The sequence below is a fragment of the Hemicordylus capensis genome, chromosome 1, assembly GCF_027244095.1.
Source record: "Hemicordylus capensis ecotype Gifberg chromosome 1, rHemCap1.1.pri, whole genome shotgun sequence".
Lineage (NCBI taxonomy): Eukaryota > Metazoa > Chordata > Lepidosauria > Squamata > Cordylidae > Hemicordylus > Hemicordylus capensis.
In genome coordinates, this window is record NC_069657.1 from 106,324,118 (window position 1) to 106,342,171 (window position 18,054).

The window sequence follows — 18,054 nt, forward strand, 5'->3', positions numbered from 1 at the left end:
GGTACAAAACTAATCTGGGGCGATTGGGGTGGTGGTGTCAGATTCAGACCCAAAACAAATCGGGGGTGTTTCCATTTGGGTACAAATTGAAATGAAAAATCGATTCGTGCACATACCTAATACACATACAAACATGTCATGAGTACAGCATAATCTGTTAATAGCCCCGTGGTCATGCAATCAGGAAGTAAAGGAAGCACACTGCAAGACTGTTCAACCTACCTGGGCTTGCACAACCCTACCCCAGTAGGGCTGCATGTGTGAAGCACTGGGATCGTGGCTGAACCTGGTGCTGCCCCACTGGATAGCCTCAGTTCCTTCCCCCTGCCCCAGGTTTTTGCTGAGGTAAGAGAACTGCCTGCAGCCCCATTCAGGCTGCTGGCAGTCTGTCCTTCCATAGAAGCCAGGGAAAGGAATGTCTCAGTCTCTAGTGTATCCCTAATTCACCATTCTGCTTGCGCAGTGCATTATGGAATATCCGGAGGCTGGGCACCCTTCCCTCGGCCTGGGAACTGGTGCACCACTTGCTACAGAGCCGATTGTGTGGGCGTATCCAGATTGGACACTAGAACAGTGTCACTATATGTCCATTAAGTGTGCTTCCGTATTGCCTACTATTGACATTGTAGCCCCTGCCCTGTCAGCAAGGTGCCATTCCCATTTCCGATGCCATCTTTCAGGTTATATTGCTGCATTGTAATCCTACAATATTGTAAAAAATATATATAAAGCTTTATTTTCCCATTGTAGGGAGTTTCACACAAACTGAAAACACTGCTCCTCTTGCTGGTGGCTTTGCGCAACATCCTTTATTTTTTGGATTCAATACGATTCTGCCAAGCCAAAGTAAACTACCGTTGTACTACAGTGTAATCTGGAGATAACCCTGTAGAGAACCGGTGGTCATGTGGGGGGAAGGTAGGTTGAATCCTACCCCTCCCGCACCAGCCCTCCCCGGCCCTGTTATTATGGTTGTGTGAATGACCTTTGCGAGTTAATAAAGCATGTTTCCCTCAGTATAATACCGAATCTCCAACAATGTATCTAATCTAATTGAAGCAGCAATTTTACATTCCTGCGCATCTTCACATACTACATATTTGTAGGCTGGTAGAGCCACAGCTTTACCAACTATGCTCTTGTTTCAGCAGGATACTAGGGGTGTGCAAATTGATTCGGGTACAAATCAATTTGTACCTGAATCTAGCTGATTCAGGTGATTTGGAGACAAAAACAAATCACCCCTGTGGTCCACTGGCTAGATTCGGGTACAAATTGAATCACACCAGATTTGATTCGATTCGATTTGAGATTCAGATCCCTCCTATTAATTCCCCCAGATTCCCAGCTTTCATGTTAAAAAAAGAAAAGAAAGCTAAGCTCTAGCCCTTGTAGAAGTGGAGTTATGGAGCAAAATGTGTAGTCACTATTTTTCAAGTGTCTGGATTGTTTGCTGTATAATAACTTTCCTTCAATGAATCCCTATGAGGATTCATTACACACCTTCATTTCTTCTGTTCATTTTGACTGTCTTTTTGACTGTGCCAGCTGTCAACTGCCATGTGCCAACTACACCTCACTCCCACCAGCAAGGCAGTGGGGTACTTAGTTTATGTTCTAGCCCCCCCCCCAGTATTTAGGCTCTTTGGTGTCTAATAACCTTTCTAATAATCTTTCCTCATAATGAATCCCTATGAGGATTCATTACACACTAAAGAGTCTAAACACCTCAAAAATTCCTAAAATAAAAACTGAGTACTCAGTGGCTTGTTGGTTGGGGGGCAGGTAGTTAGAACATGGAATGCCACTAATTCCCCAACCCAACCTGTAAAGCAGTGGGGTCAAAATGAACAGAAGAAATGAAGGTGTATAATGAAGACACCAAAGAATCTAAACACTTCAAAAAATACCTTTAAAATAAACTGAATACCCCAGTGTGTGTGTGTGTGTGAGTCTAGTTGAAACATGGCAGTTGACAGTTGGCACTGTCCAATGATAGTCAAAATGAACAGAAGAAAGGAAGGCGTACAATGAATCCTCATAGAGATTCATTATGAGGAAAGGTTATTAGACACCAAAGAATCTAAACATTTCAATATTCTTAAAAATTAAAATGGTAGTGCATTGCCTTGCAGGTGGGGAGTGGGGTGTAGTCCCTTATGCACATGTAAGCTGTCCATTTGTGCATGCGCAGCAGCATCCAGAATGGCTGCCGCACCAAACTACAGAGGCCTAAACAGGCCAAAGAACTGGCTGGAAGGGGTGATAACAGAGGCTGGTGGGGGGAGGGGGAACCTCCTTGGACACACACCCCTGCTGCCACCTCGAAGACCTTCCCCAAAAGGGAGAAGGTTAAAAAAAAAATTTTAAAAATGTTCGCGAACCCCCTTGAACAGTCGGGGGGGGGTCAGTCCATGGCCAGACCTGTAAAGCCCCTCTCCTGTAGCATGAGCAGTGTTAGCTGCAGCAGCGCTTTGTTAGGCTGGATGTCAGCCATGTATTGATCACCACTAAGAGGTTCTGCAGAAACAACAGGGGTGCACTGCCCTATCTATTTCTCAGTATAGGTAATCATCCAGAGTGACCAAGGTGGTTCCAGTGTCAAAACTGGGTCAGAAACCAAACTGAAATGGGTCATAGTGTGCTAAGCCTGCATCTCCAGCTTTCTTCCCTTCACATAGACATCTCTTGGAGTGGAAAGAAAAGCAAGACAAAGAATCTTTGGTGGTCATCCCAGAGGTACCAGTCCAATTTGTCTTCCATATGGTGGGAGACTGTACTCAACTCTGGCACCTCCTGCCTGACACTGAGTAGTACCTTCGCATCTGTGCAACTAGGGGCTCCTGAGGCAGCGATCCTGGCCTGACAATAGGATCAGGCTGCCTATTCCACTAGCTTTAATGAGACTTAAGTATCCTTAACTTTCTTCAGAGAGGGCCAGTGATGTATTTTGGTTAGAATTCAGCAAGATGAATCATGCACTTGCTTATATCCAGGTTAAGGTTTCCCTTAAGTTTAAAAGTAGAATGGGAGCCTAGTGAAGGGGAGGAACGCAAAAAACTAAAGCATGTGTGTAAATTCCAGTAGCTTACATACGTGTAAGGGACAACAGCCTTTCTACTCAGACCAGCTCACCTGAGGGGAATGATCACCAAGTCACCCCTGCTGAGCTGCCTGGGTAGTCTCCTCATAAAACTATCCTATATTTCCAGTAGGTTACTTCACTGCCACCAAGGATTCCAAGTTTTTAGAGACTGGACTGCTTGGGCTAGTGTGCTTTAGTCCAGGGTTCTCTCTTTACCTTATTAGTGGACAAGTTTGTTTGTTTTTTAAACCAACCTGTTCCCCACATGTATGCCTGCATGTAGTGACAGTTAGTGAGAGTTGGCTTAGCAGTGCATTTGGAGACTGTTTGCACTAGAGCAGGGATGTCAAACTGTGGCCCTTCTGCAGATGTTGGCCTACAACTCCCATCATCTCTGGCTATCAGCCAGTGTGGCTGGGGATTATGGGAGTTGTAGTCCAAAAACAGCTGGAGGACCACAGCTTGACATCCCTGCACTAGAGGCTTCCCCTCCCTCCCAATGAGTTAACCAAACACCCTGTGGGGGGTTGTCAAGACAGAGAAAAACATTTTATTAAGTTGCTACAGACCAGTTGGTCTTAGGCTTTAGCTTTTTTGTTGCACTTAGAAATGTTTAGTTGGTTACAAGAGTATTTCAAAACACCCAGATGTTTTTTTTAAGGTAATCCAGTTATTCAGTTACAGGAAAACAAAAATTTAGATATGCAAAGCAACACACACACACACACACAAAAAATGATTTCAAATGTGAGTCTTACTAAAAATACTTTCTCCTGCTCTTAACTTCCAAAGCCATCAGCCTTGACTTCCCTCCCTGCTCGAATCTCACCATAACCATGGTGAGAACAAGCACCCTGAAATTCTGTCTCACAAGAATTTGCAGACTCACCCTGAGAGAACCTGGCTAGACTCCATTGTTCCTCTTTCACTCCCTTCTTCCTCCCAGAGGCCTCTCTGGAGCCCTCTAGTCCCACCCACCTGATTAACTGATTGGGTCATGACCTAAGGTCTCCAATCAGTCAAGCAAGGTCAGTTGGTTTTGTTTTAAGTTAACTCTGTCAGTGCTGGCTGCCTGTCCATTACAATGATGCACCTAATGTAGCCATATAACTCCTCTTGCTTTAACATAGTAGAAGGTTGGCTTCAATTTTTCTTCTACCCTACCCATTTTATATGCACATAACAGAGCTGATCCTGCCCCTTCTTCTACCCACAGCAAGAACATGAGTTATAGATGGTGAGGAGATGTATAAGTCCCTAACCCTTCCCCCCACTCATCTATCAGTGGGATCATTTGCTGCAGGTGAAGCAAGCTAAGGGGCAGCCCTCTTAGTTTAGCCTTGGGTTGCACAACTTCAGCTCTCCAGCTGTTTTTGGACTAAAGCTAAAGTGTGCCATTGAGTCGGTGTTGATTCCTGGTGACCACAGTACCCTGTGGTTGTCTTTGGTAGAACACAGGAGGTGTTTACCATTGCCATCTCCAGTGCAGTATGAGATGATGCCTTTCAGCATCTTCCTATATCACTTCTGTTCTGCCCAACATAGGTGTTTCCCACTGTCTGGGAAAGATACTAGTGGGGATTTGAACTGGCAACCTCTGGCTTGCTAGTCAAATCATTTCCCCACTGCACCAACTCCTATAATCCCCAGCCACAGTGGCCAATAGTCAGGGATTGTGGGAGCTGTAGGCCAATGTCTGCAGGAGAGCCAGTGTTGTGCAGCCCTGCCTTAATCCTTTCCCTCAACAGAATGGAGCAGCTGTGGTGGTAAGTGGGCTGAGAGGAGGGGATTGGTAAGTATGGTCTGACTGGAGAGTATAGGGTGAACCAAGGGAAGTAGGGGGTTAATGTAAGGAGAGAAGGGCAGAAGGACCTTCCCCCAAATATCTCTCTACCCTGCTTGTGAAATCTCACAGGCATTTAACTAGTATATGAGTCATACTAGGGAAGTTTACACTCCAGTGTCTCATTCTAGTAACTAAGACAGTAGCCACCAGCCAGTTCCTATCTAACTTGAGCAGATCAGAGACTCTATACATTTAGATTAATGTAATTATAAAATACATTTGTGCTGTGGGAGTAAAATGAAGATGCCATTTCCTTTTCAAGGCCAGCTAGTTCATGCTACAGGCTGTGTGTTTATTACATACTAGTGTTTTCAGGCCCGTTAAATAACGGGCGCTAGTAAGTGCTCCGGGCCCACTCCCTCTTGCCCTCCCCCCTGCCCAAAAGACTCTTGCGCCGCACCCACCACCCGGCAACTTCACTCACTTGACGAAAGCTCTGGTGCATGAACGGTCCTGCTGGTCGTGAGCTGCCGGCGGTGGTGAGAAGCGAGTGACTGCCACCGCCTCCATGGCCACGCTGCTGGTCCGGTCCGGGCCGCCCCCGCCTCACATTCCCGGCCGGGCAAGGGCCCCATGGTCTCTCAGCCTTCCGGCTTCGGTGGCGGTGCCAGGCCTCGGCGGCGGCTCTGCCGCCACCTCGGCCGGCTTCCTCAGCCACCTCCTTCTCCCGCCCGGCCTCGGCCAGTTTCCCCCGCCAACGCATAGCCGGCTTCTTCGAGGCGGCCGTTTCTGGCCGCCCAAGATGGTCACCGGGTCCTGCTGTTTGTGCCTCCCTTGCTCTGTTCTGGGCATGCGCTGCGCGCATGCCCAGAACAGGCAGGCACAAACGCACGCTTGGTGTCCGTCCACGGACGGACACCAAGCGTTTTATTAGAGAGGACTAGACATTAAGCCTGTTACATTAACGGGCACTAGAAGAGTTGTGTAGAAATGTTTGGAAGAACAGTCTTTCTTCAAGGGCAAGGGACTTCTTCATGTTTATTTTTATTATATATATATATAACAAAAACTTTAAACATATAAAACAGAAAAGTATATGACAATACAGTGAGGGTAAATACTCTTGCCTTAGTATAAACCTTTGTAACAATCTTAAATATATACTATCTGAAGAAGAGTTTTTAAAAATATTGTTTCTTGTTTTAGTTCATGTAATATTTCTATAAAATTTCCTTATAGACAACATTCCTTGTGAATATTCTTTCTGAGTTTGCCAATAGTTTGCATTGGTCAGGGCGTTCTATAACCTTCACCATGATGTCAGAAAAACTCCTAACTCTTGATAACCCCACATATAACTGACTGTGGCTGAATACTGTTTCTGGCAAATAAATGCCAACTTTTTCCAAGGTTTGCCCCTGAGCTTTATTAATTGTCATGGCAAAGGCTAATTTAACTGGAAATTGTCACCTTCGTAAGGTAAAGGGTAAATCAGTGGAGGATGGAGCCAAATCAATACAGGGAATAAAGACTATGTCCCCTTCAGCTGAACCTGTTATTACTTGAGCAATGATGAGGTTGCTCTTCAAGTATTTTACGATAAGGCGGGTGCCATTGCACAATCCTTTTTTGGTGTTGAGATTTCTAAGGAGCATAATTATTGTTCCCTTTTTAAGGTTGAGATAATGCCTAGGCATACCTGTTGGAGTTAGCTCACTGAGGAATTCAATTGGATAGTTTTGCGTATCCTCCTCACTTGAGTCATCAATTGAGTCTGAGCTGAGGTATGTAACATTATCTCCTTCCAAAATGTTGAGCACCTGTTCATTTATGGTGTCAACATCGGAGTTCTTTGGGCAAAGGACAGATTTATTTGCTAATTTTGGAACATCGGCAACAGGAATTTTTTCTCCAAAAATGTCTTTGACGATATCCCCTGTGCAGAAAATTCTGGAAGGGATTTCAATGATGTCTTCAGGAAGACCGTCAATGTGTGGCGTATCAGCATTGCCAACTTTTATCAGCCAATTGCTGAATTCAGTGTCGACTGATCGGACATTGTTATGAAGGTAGAGGACTTTGAATTTGGGCCACAGCTTGTTATGCTTTATACAGGCCTCTACAATTTGTGTCTGGTCACCGTGAGGCACCACAGGAAGTGTTTGATGGAAATCTCCACCAAGCAGGAAAACTTTTCCCCCAAAGGGTTTGTTGTTATCCATTATTTCTTTCATCAGTTTGTCGACCACTGAAAGAGCTGAAGTGGGGGCCATAGTAGACTCGTCCCAAATGAGTGCTTTAGCTGACCTCAAATTTTCAGCATCAGCAGAACTGAGGCGCATATTTGATATTGAGTTATCAAGTATACAGGTGAAACTCGGAAAATTAGAATATCGTGCAAAAGTCCATTAATTTCAGTAATGCATATTAAAAGGTGAAACTGATATATGAGACAGATGCATTACATGCAAAGCGAGATAAGTCAAGCCTTAATTTGTTATAATTGTGATGATCATGGCGTACAGCTCATGAAAACCCCAAATCCACAATCTCAGAAAATTAGAATATTACATGGAACCAAGAAGACAAGGATTGTAGAATAGAACAATATCGGACCTCTGAAAAGTATACAGTGTACTGTGCTTGATTGGCCAGCAAACTCGCCTGACCTGACCCCATAGAGAATCTATGGGGCATTGCCAAGAGAAGGATGAGAGACATGAGACCAAACAATGCAGAATTGCTGAAGGCCGCTAATGAAGCATCCTGGTCTTCCATAACACCTCATCAGTGCCACAGGCTGATAGCATCCATGCCATGCCGCGTTGAGGCAGTAATTGCTGCAAAAGGGGCCCAAACCAAGTACTGAATACATATGCATGCTTATACTTTTCAGAGGTCCGATATTGTTCTATTCTACAATCCTTGTCTTCTTGGTTCCATGTAATATTCTAATTTTCTGGGATTGTGGATTTGGGGTTTTCATGAGCTGTATGCCATGATCATCACAACTATAACAAATTAAGGCTTGACTTATCTTGCTTTGCATGTAATGCGTCTGTCTTATATATCAGTTTCACCTTTTAATTTGCATTACTGAAATTAATGGACTTTTGCACGATATTCTAATTTTCCGAGTTTCACCTGTAGGCACAGGTAATTTGAACTGGGAGTGGTATGTTCTGCCACTCTCAAGAAGATTGGCTGCTATACCTGTGGAGGCTACAGGGAGTGCAATATTACCTTGCCCACAAACTGTGCTGAGAAGGGTCTTGTAAAGGTAGGTTTTACCACTCCCTCCTGGGCCGTCCAAGAAGAAACAACGGTGGCAAAGGTTGTTGTTTTGGCTTGCAGACAGTATTTCTTCTAAAGCTGTTTTTTAGGGATGTGCATAAAACCGGTTCTCCCGGTTCGGTTCGGGTCTGGACCGGGTCCGGACCGGACCGGGGAGGTTCGGTTCTGGTTTTGCCGGACCACCCCCCCGGTCCGGTCCGGTTTCGAACCGGTTCGGATCCGAACCGAACCGGTTCAGATCACAAAAAGTGGCTGGTTTTGAAGGGGACATTGTGTTCTACCTGCCACCCAAATTTCAAGTCGATTGGACCTTCCTCTGATTTTTTACAAATTTTTTTAAAAAATTAATTCTTGCCCATAACTCACAATGTGGAGCCCTTAGGGGCAAAAAAGCTGGGGTGGGTGGTAGCCACCCATGGGTGTCCTCCACCCCAAAAATCCCAAGGCAATTGGTTGCTCCTAGTATTATTGGTGAATTTTTGAAGAAAATTTTTTTTCCATTGCCTAGAATGGGGGTTTGGGGCTGCCCCAGACCCGCCTCTGTGGGGTGGCAGCACCCCCAAAGTGGGTCCGGGGCCATGGCAAAAATGCCCTCAGTCCCTCCCTGCAATCCCCGTAGAGATAGGAGTGATGGTTCTGTTGTTTTTCTGAGGTGTTCTGAGTGTAGATTCTATGATAGCTAATGAGATTTCCAATGAGACACCATGAATCCACTCTCATTTGCTATCACAGAATCCACACTCACTCAGAACACCTCAGAAAAACAACAGAACCATCACTCCTATCTCTACGGGGATTGCTGGGAGGGACTGAGGGCATTTTTGCCATGGCCCCGGACCCACTTTGGCGGTGCTGCCACCCCACAGAGGCGGGTCTGGGGCAGCCCCGAACCCCCATTCTAGCCAATGGAAAAAAAAAATTTTCTTCAGAAATTCACCAATAATACTAGGAGCAACCCAACAATTGCCACCCCATCTTTTTGGCGCCTCTCTCTGGGCGCCCTAACACGTAACACCTAGTCAGTCCATCTTAATGCCTACCTACTACTACCACTCCTATCCAAGCAAGTAAGAGGAGGACACTCAGAGAGACAACACCCACTCTCTGATCTAACAAAAAGGCCACTGCTGTGCTGCCTGCCAGCACAGCAGCAGCAGCGGAGCAGCACACTAAGCACAAGAGCAGCACACACAGAGAAGAAGCAGGAGGCGGAGCAGCAGAGCAGCAGACCTGCCGCTCTGCATGATGGGTGACGTGATGCCCAAAGAAACCACCGCCTCACTCAGTGCCTGCCACTGACTAGGCCCGACAGACAGAAGCCAGCCAACCTGCTCTGCTCTGCTCTGATGCTCCCCATGGATGATGCACACACACCCTACATCTGCATCCCAATGACCAGACCAGACCAGACCAAGTGCGCAGAGTCAGCACAGGCCAGCAGCCACCAGCCCAGAAACAACAACAGCTACTACTGCTACCACCACAACCAGTGTTGCCGCTACAATAACATTCCCAGTCCAGTCACGCGCGCCACAGCCTGAGCCTAGCACACAGCCAACAGCTGCTGCCAGCCAGTGCCTGGCAAGCCCAGCCAACATGAGGAGGAGAGAGCTAACAAGTAGACGGCGCACGCACATCACCAACCCATCACGACGGCGCAACTGCAAGGGGAGAGGGCACAATTACAGGCAGGAGGAGGAGGAGGAGGCAAGGCAATCCTAGCACAGATTTGAAAGTTTAAAATCCACCAGGACATCTTCTAGAATCTAGACTTCTGTTTTTTCTACCACCAGCTGTAGTGTCTAGTTAGTCAGTGTGCTGTGCAGCTGAGCTGAGCTGAGCTGAGCTGCATGTGAGGAAGGGTGATTGTAGCTAGTTCTTTAGTTTCAGCAGACTGAGCATTGAGCATGGGCAGTGGCCTTGGGAAGCAACACAATTACACGACACTCACCTGCTGCTGCTGGTTCTAGAAGTTGCCTCTTCTCGTCTTCACCTCTTCGTGTGTGTGTGTGTGTGTGCAGTGAGTGCATGCCTTTTGCCTTGCTGGAAAGAAATGCTTCTCTGGTCCACCACCACATATCTGCTCAAGGACACAGAGGCCCAAGGCAGAGGTGGTGGTGGCACCAGTGTGAGTGCATGTGTGCTGGTGGTGTTTGCCACCACAGGTGTTTTGTGTGTGTATGTGTGCGCTGCTAGCTAGGAGGGGGGAGGGAGGCAGGGAGGAGGGCAGGGAGGCAGGGGGGAGGAAAGGGGAGGGGGAGAGGGATGTAGAGGGGATTGAAGGGGGGAGGGTCCGGCTCAGAGTTGGTCAGCCACATATTTGTGCACACACGTGCTCACGTGTGTGCTTCGGTGGGAGAGACCAGACTCTCATCATCTGCCAGACCGGGGTTGGGGGCAGGTGAGGCGGTGGTGGGCTGGAAGGGAGGGAGGATGGAAGGTGGTGAAGAGGAAGGGGAGAGGATGAGAGGGGAAGGATGGAGGGAGGCATGGGGGGGAGGAAAAAAAACATGTAGACAGACACACACCACACTACACACAGAAAGCATCCACACACAGAGACAGTGCTAGGCATCCATTCACACAGACAGACAGACAGACAGACACACAACAGGAAGAGACAGACTGAGCCTGCACCACACACACACACACAGACCCAATCCCCCCCCTGCACAGTTATCAATCAATATGTTGTGTTGGCAGCCAGTTCATTGCTATTCTGATGGTTTTGGGTTTTTTGCCATCAGCCAACATCAACAGTGACCACAATCAAGATGAACATAAGATGATAATAATTCATTCGTTTCATTTCAAAAAATCACCCAATCATTTTCTCCATGTAAACCAAGCCCCCCACACATGATTTCTGGTGACATTTTCAATAAAATCAATTCATTTGGCATTCATCATTTTGTTCTCCCTTTGTCACCTTTTTTTCTTTCTTTTGCATAATTTTGAGGCTTGATTTTGACATGGGGTTTTTAAAGAAAAAATTATTTACATGTTTATTTACTAGTATTTACATATCTACACTGCATTTTTGAACGTATACCCGCCGCTGCCACTAAGTCTAGTACTCCGTGGGCTGTGCTACTTTGGGGGGGTGTGCCGTGCCCACGCCAGGTCCCCAAATGCTGACAGGTGGATAGATAAAGGGCCTATGCTGGTCAGCATTGGGTTTCTTTTTAGGTGGGCGTGGGCATTGTAAACATCTGGCCAGTCGCAGCACTACAACTACTACTACAACTGCATCTCTGTGTGGGCACACTACACGCTGCGACTGGCTGGCACGGCTCAGCATCTGTCACGTCAGCTCAGCTAGAGGTGGAAGGGGGGAGGGTAGGGATAAGCAGAGGTCGAGCCAGGCAGGTGACCAACCATGGGGCAACCCACGGTAATCACTCGCCCGTCTCAAACTGCAGCTTGGGGTAGCCCAACAGGGGGAGGTTCACCTTAAGGAAGACCAGCTGCTCCACCAGACCAGGGTCCAAGCGGGAGCGAGAGGGTGTCACCACGTCCCCGGCACGTGAAAACACCCGCTCGCTCTGGACACTGGTTGGGGGGCAGGAGAGGAGGCGCACAGCCACCACCGCCAGGTCCGGCCAGACTTGGCGGCGGCTCGCCCAGAACTGTGCGCAGTCCACGCCGTCTCCCTCCACAGGCTCCTCCAAGTACTGCGCAACGCATTGCTCAGCACTGGAGGGGGGCCTGGCAGGTCGAGCCTCCCGCATACCAGGCATGGCGCCATAGCAGAACCGCTGAAACCACTGGGCGGATCTCGAGTCGGTAGCAAATGGCTGCTGCGATGGCGCCGCCTGGGATGCCGCGCTGCTGGACTGGGAAGAGGGAGGGGAAGGGGAAGCTGACGCCGGCTGGCCGCCCATGCTGCTGCTGGGTGCGGGTTGGGCCGCGAGGGCTGCCCCCGCACCACTACCAACACCCTGGTCTCTGCGGGCCCTAGCGGCCTCCTCCTCCCTAACCTTCTCGACCAGGATGCCCTTCCACCTGGGCAAGTCGTCGGCACTCACGGCATTGCCCTTGAGGGCTGGGTGACAGAGACAAGCGAGGACATACTCCTCCCTGTCTCCCAGCACATCAACGAGCCGCTTGTCAACCCCAGACCTCAGCTTCCCAGCCAGAGCACGACCCTCTGGCGTGGTCAGAGAGATATGGAGTCCACCCATCAGCTTCTCGAGACCAACAGCTGTGGGCAGCGCCTGACTCAAGGGAGTGGTGTCGCCACACAAGCCCTTCGTGGCAAGCTGGAAGGGCTCGAGTGCCGACACCGCCTCGGACATCTGCTTCCACTCTGCGTTCGAGAAGTCGCAGACATCCAAGGACTCGTCCCTCGCCAGGGCGACAAGGGCTCTCTCCTGCTCCAACAGGCGCTGGAACAGGAGGAAGGTGGAGTTCCACCGCGTCTCCACATCCGTAGGGATGAGATGGCGAGGAAGGCCAAGGTCATCCTGCTTCTGGCGAAGCAGTCTCCTGGACTTCTCGCTGCGGTGGAAGTGGGCGGCCAGCTTGCGGGACTTATCCACAAGCGTGGCCGTGGCAGCAACAGCAGCTGCGATGGGGCGGGCCCCCTTCTCCTGGGACGCCTTCAGCTCCTTAAGGCCAAAGGCGTCCCTGACGGTCAGATGGAGCGTGTGTGCCATACACCGTATGTTCACACAGTCCATGACTGTCTCGACAGCGGCGGTAACGTTGGCTCCATTGTCGGTGACAATGAAGCCGCGGGAGAGGTGTGGACACCCGCCAATCCACTCCTCTATCTGGCGGTCGAGTACGGCCGCCACCTCCTCCGCGGTGTGCCTCGTGTCCATCGTCTCCACGTGCAGGACGGCCCACCTGTGCCATAGTGCAGCGGGAGCCGCGCCGGACCCGGAAGCATCGCCCGCGGAGGTCCCCTCACTCTCCGGTCCCCACCAGTGGGCAGTGAGGGCCAGGAAAGAAGCGTGCATCCCACTGACACTGGTCCAGAGGTCAGTCGTGAAATGCACGCTTGTCCCGGCCGGAGCTGCACGCAGCTCGGCCGACACGAGCTCCCTGCACCGGCGGTACAGGGAGGGGACCACGTTCCGGCTGAACGTCGTCCTTGAGGGGATGACGTATTCGGGAGCCAGGTATTGGAGAATACGGCGGAAGCCGTTGTTCTCGACCACCTGAAACGGCTGATCATCGGTGGAAATCATCTCCCCTATGAGGCGGGTGAGGTGATGATGGTCCACGTGAACAATACGCTGGCTGCCCGAGGACTGCGTCCACCGCTGGACGGGCAGTGTAGCCTGCCTGCTGGCTGGCACACTGCCGCTGCCCGCCCTAGTGGCAGAGGCACAAGGCGCACTAGCGCTGCCAGCCTGTCCCCTGAGACCTGGGTGGTGACGCTCTAGGTGTCTCCACATAGGCGTCGTACCCAGGTGCGCAGGGTCCCTTCCACGGCTGACAAGCATCCTGCAGTGGACACAGCGGGCGTGGAATGGGTCATCTTGAGGGACCTCAAAATGCACCCATGCACCACTGCCCTTGGCCCCCTGGGCGCCGTCCTAGGCCGTTTCTCGCAGGGTGGCTGCAGTCCTAGGGGGGGGGGCGGCCGCCGCTGCCTGCCCACTGCTGCCACCCAACCCGCCCCTTCCGCCCTCCACAGCGGAGGAAGGGCCCGGCTCAACTGGCATCGGAGAGGCAGGCCTCTCCTCCACCACCTCGCCAGACCGCTCCCCACCAGAGTGTCGGGCTTCACGAGGGGGGGCCCCACTGAGCGGCGAAAGGATAGGGGGAAGGGGCCCCAGAGGGAGGGAGAACCTGGCTGCATCGCTGCCAGCCGCACGGTCCTCACCGCCCTCTACCTGCTCTTCCAACTCCACAGTCTCCTCCACCTCAACAACTGGCGGTAGCTCAGCAGCACCTGGTGCCGCCGGCGAGGAGGGACCCGCCACAGCCCTAACAGTGCCTCTGCCTCTGCCGCGATTGGCGGCAGCAGGCGTGGGGAACTGAATCCTGCGCACCAAAGATGGGGCCGGAGCAAAGAATTCTCCAATGGGGAGAACTGGGGTGTCCTCAGGCTCCCCGCGTCCTCTCCCTCCCCGTGCCGCAGGCGCACCCCGCACCTGGCCTCTCCCACCTCTGCCTGCCAGCCTTGAGCGAGCCCTGCCCGCCACACGGCGCTCAGACATGCTGCTAGGTCAGAAGGAGGGAGACTTTAGGAGGAAGGCCAGACAGGGTCAGAAAAATAATTTGGAGGGGCTTAGGGGCCAAAAAAAAGGCAGCTGATTTGGAGGCGGCGGGGGGGAAGTTTGTTTTCAAAAAAGGAAGCCAATTGGGGGGAAAGGAAGACTTTTTGATATGGGGGGGGGAAGCCAATCGAAGTGAGGGGGAGGGTGTCCTTTTTGAATTTGGGAGTCAACCACCAAGCCAATTGGGGAGATGGGTCTGGGAGGGGTTTTTTTTAGAAAAATAGGGGGTTAAAGGGTGGAACCCCGGTGTGGGAGGGTGGCACGGGCAGTTGGGTGGAGTAGTTGTGGTGTGGGTGGCAAGTTTTTAGCTTTTTTTTGGGGGGAGAGTGGATGGGGGGAGGGCACAGCACCTACCGGGGGTGGGGGAGGGATGCAGTCAACGCTTGGGAACCTGCAGATCAAAGGAGGAAACCCTTATTTAGTGAACTGGAACACAAAGTGTGGGTTCTGGGGGGTGGTTCTCAAGTAATGCTCCTGTGGGGGGAGCATCAAACTCAATGCAGCCTATTTAGTGACTCTAAATTGCACACAACCAAAACCAGAACCCAGTCACACCAACACAGAGGTTGAACCCACCCACTCTGTGACTCTGCCTGCCCAATGCCATGGCAAGCAAGCAGCAGCAAACACTTGATGGCAGCCTCATGGATTGAACATCATGATCATCATCATACGTGTGTATTGGCCCAGCATGTAGTGGCAGCATCAGAGCCCAGCCAGGACCCCACTCAGACTGCCCCAGAGGCAAGGAAGCACTCTGGCATGGCATGGGCCCAGCATGTAGTGGCAGCATCAGAGCCCAGCCAGGACCCCACTCAGACTGCCCCAGAGGCAAGGAAGCACTCTGGCATGGCATGGGCCCAGCATGTAGTGGCAGCATCGCATCAGAACCCTGGACCCCACTCAGACTGCCCCAGAGGCAAGGAAGCACTCTGGAAGGCACCTGTTCAAAAACCACCTGCAAGACGCATGCAATGCAACGCAACACACAGCAGCAATTTCTTTACTGGGCATGGGCATGAAGACACAAGTTTTACAACAGTACATCTCCTCTCCAAGGTTCCCTCCCTCCTCCCCACACCCAAATGCATTTCAGAATAGGGGTGTCCCTATTTAAAACCGCCAGCTAGGGAGAGAAAGGGGCAACAAAAGGTGCACAATCGCACACGCACTAACCCCTCTTCTTCCGGTCCTTCTCCTGCCGCTCACTGCTGGTCACGGATTCGCCGCCGCCAGCCAGCCACCCTGGGCTGAGACACAGCAGGGTGGCCGCACGAGGCACACAGGCAACCGGGGTAGTTCAACAACGATGGAGGGGCAGAAGTGAGGAGACAACACTATTTGTGTCGCTCAACTCACCCCCAAGCAGAGACAAAATCAACCAAAAACTATAAAAAGAAAAAAAAAACCGATGGCAGCCGCCAGGTGGGTAGGCTACTGTGTGCGGCTGCAGCTGTGGGAGAGGAGGTGGAAAGTGAAGGGGAGCAGAGAGAGAAAAGACTAAGAGAGAGAGAAAAGAGAGGGGGGGCAGGGACAAAGAGAAAGAGAGGAGAGAGAGAGAAAAGAAAGAGAGAGAGAGGAGAAAGAGAGATGATAGAGAGAAAGAGGAGAGAGGAGAAGCGCAGCGTAGCAGGGAGGGGGGATTCAGGTGTGGGGGGAGGACACAGCAGTAGCAGCGGTCCAAAGAGGTGGGGGGAGCAGAGAGGGTGTGTGTGGTTGGGGGCTAGTGTGTGGCAGGGGGCCTGGGGTAAGTGGAGAGAGTCGGGGGCAAGGAGAAAAAGAGGTGGGGTGGGGGGAGCAGAGAGGGTGTGTGTGGTTGGGGCTAGTGTGTGGCAGGGGGCCTGGGGTAAGTGGAGAGAGTCAGGGGCAAGGAGGAAAAGAGGTGGGGTGGGGGGAGCAGAGAGGGTGTGTGTGGTTGGGGCTAGTGTGTGGCAGGGGGCCTGGGGTGAGTGGAGAGAGTCAGGGGCAAGGAGAAAAAGAGGTGGGGTGGGGGGAGCAGAGAGGGTGTGTGTGGTTGGGGGCTAGTGTGTGGCAGAGGGGTGTTGGGGGGAAGGGGAGGGGGCAACAACAAACAGCAAAGGAGAAACTGGAACAACTCGGGCAGCAGCAGCGATTAGGCTGGATGGGGTGGTTGGGGGAGGAGCTGGGCCTGGGCTAGGGTCTGGGAGGAGGGAGGGTGGGGGGGGCAGGCAGGGGGGGAGGAGGAGGAGGAGGGTAGCAAAATATATAAAGCAATATATATCAAGAGAACACAAGCCAGAAGTTTAAAAAAAAAAATGAAAAGAAAGACTATAACCAGCAGAAAAAACTTGGGGGTGGGGGTGTGGGGAGGGGGAACCAAACACAGACTCTGAGGGGGGCCACTAAGTGAACAGAGACAATGAAACCACAATTGCTGCAAATTAATAATAGCAAATGAATAAGTGGAACCAAGCAAAGAAAACTGGACTCTGTTTGGCAGCAGCAAACTTGGGAGAAGGCTGGATGGGGTGGGGTTGGGGTGGGGTGTGGTTGGACTTGGAGGGGCAAGTTTGGAGCAGGGAACCAAAACTGATTATATGGAACAACAAGAAACAACAACAGAATCCTCTGGGGGTGGGGGGGGGAGGGATTCAGGGAACCAACTCGCAGGGCAGCAGCAGTCAGCAGAAACAAACAAAATGGTACAATTTAAGCAAAACCAGCAAGCAATATATAAATGAAACCAATGGAATGCAATGTGAAAATCAAAAAGTTGGACAAAAACAAGGCAGGACAAAGAGCAATAATTAATGGAAGAAGATTTAAAGCAATGAGGATGCAGTGGGTGGGAGTGGGGGAGGGGGAGGGTAGGCCCAAAGGATGAGAAGGGAAAGGGGGGGGAGGGGGGGAGAAAAGCAGACAGACAAGGAACAGGGAAAATTGGGGGAAATTAAGAAGAAAGTAAAGTGAAGTAACACACAGTATACAGACAAGAGACAGACAGAGAGAGGAGACACACAGAGAGTCACAAAGGGCAGGTGGACAAAGGATTAGACAGAGCACACACAGAGAGACACAGGACACAGTCAGGACTCACAGAGACACCAGAGCAGCCAGCAAAGGGCAAGCAGGTCTCAGAGATGATCCCACAACTGCAGCCAAGAGAAGTTTCCAGAGAAGAGGCTTGGGTTTATATAGGTTTGAAATTCCCTCCTTTGGGAGCCCCCACCTTTGCACTCCCCCCACGGCCAACAGGGTGCCAGCTCTCAACAGTGCAACAGCCAAGCAGCCTACCAGACCAAAGGACTCATTCTGGCCAATCAAGGATCAATAGCGCAGCCAATACAATGCCTGGAAATAGCATCACAAAATGGATGCAAGGAGGAGCAAAAGTTTCGGGAAGGAGACACAAAATGGAGGACACACTTGGAACTTTAAAGAGACACTCCAGAGACTCAATTTCATTCCCGAACCGGTTCGGGAAACCCGAGCCGGTTCGGTACCGAACCGGCTCGAATTCGGTCCGGCTCGGTCCCCGGAAGGGCCCGATTCGGTCCGGGATCGAGCCGCCGGATCCGGACCGGTTCGGACGAACCGGTCCGGATCCGAACCGAACCGCACATCCCTACTGTTTTTTGCTCTTTGTTGAAGGTATTTGCCATTTCTTCAGCTGTTTGTTTTTCAAAGGCCTGGTC

At 51.0% G+C, this 18,054-nt stretch overlaps 1 protein-coding gene across 2 annotated transcripts in view; it reads right to left on the reverse strand.

Annotated features, from left to right (window-relative positions):
* Positions 1-10,306, reverse strand: part of LOC128342872 (uncharacterized) — a 33,520-nt gene extending 23,214 nt beyond the window's left edge. Inside the window, exon 1 of one of the 2 annotated variants that reach the window (XM_053290924.1) lies at positions 10,117-10,306. The gene's annotated coding sequence lies outside the window, so the exon portion shown is untranslated. Of the gene's footprint in view, positions 1-3,974; positions 4,017-10,116 lie in introns of those variants that run through there. The other variant, XM_053290934.1, reaches the window with a different exon arrangement.
* Between the last annotated feature and the right edge of the window lie 7,748 nt (positions 10,307-18,054).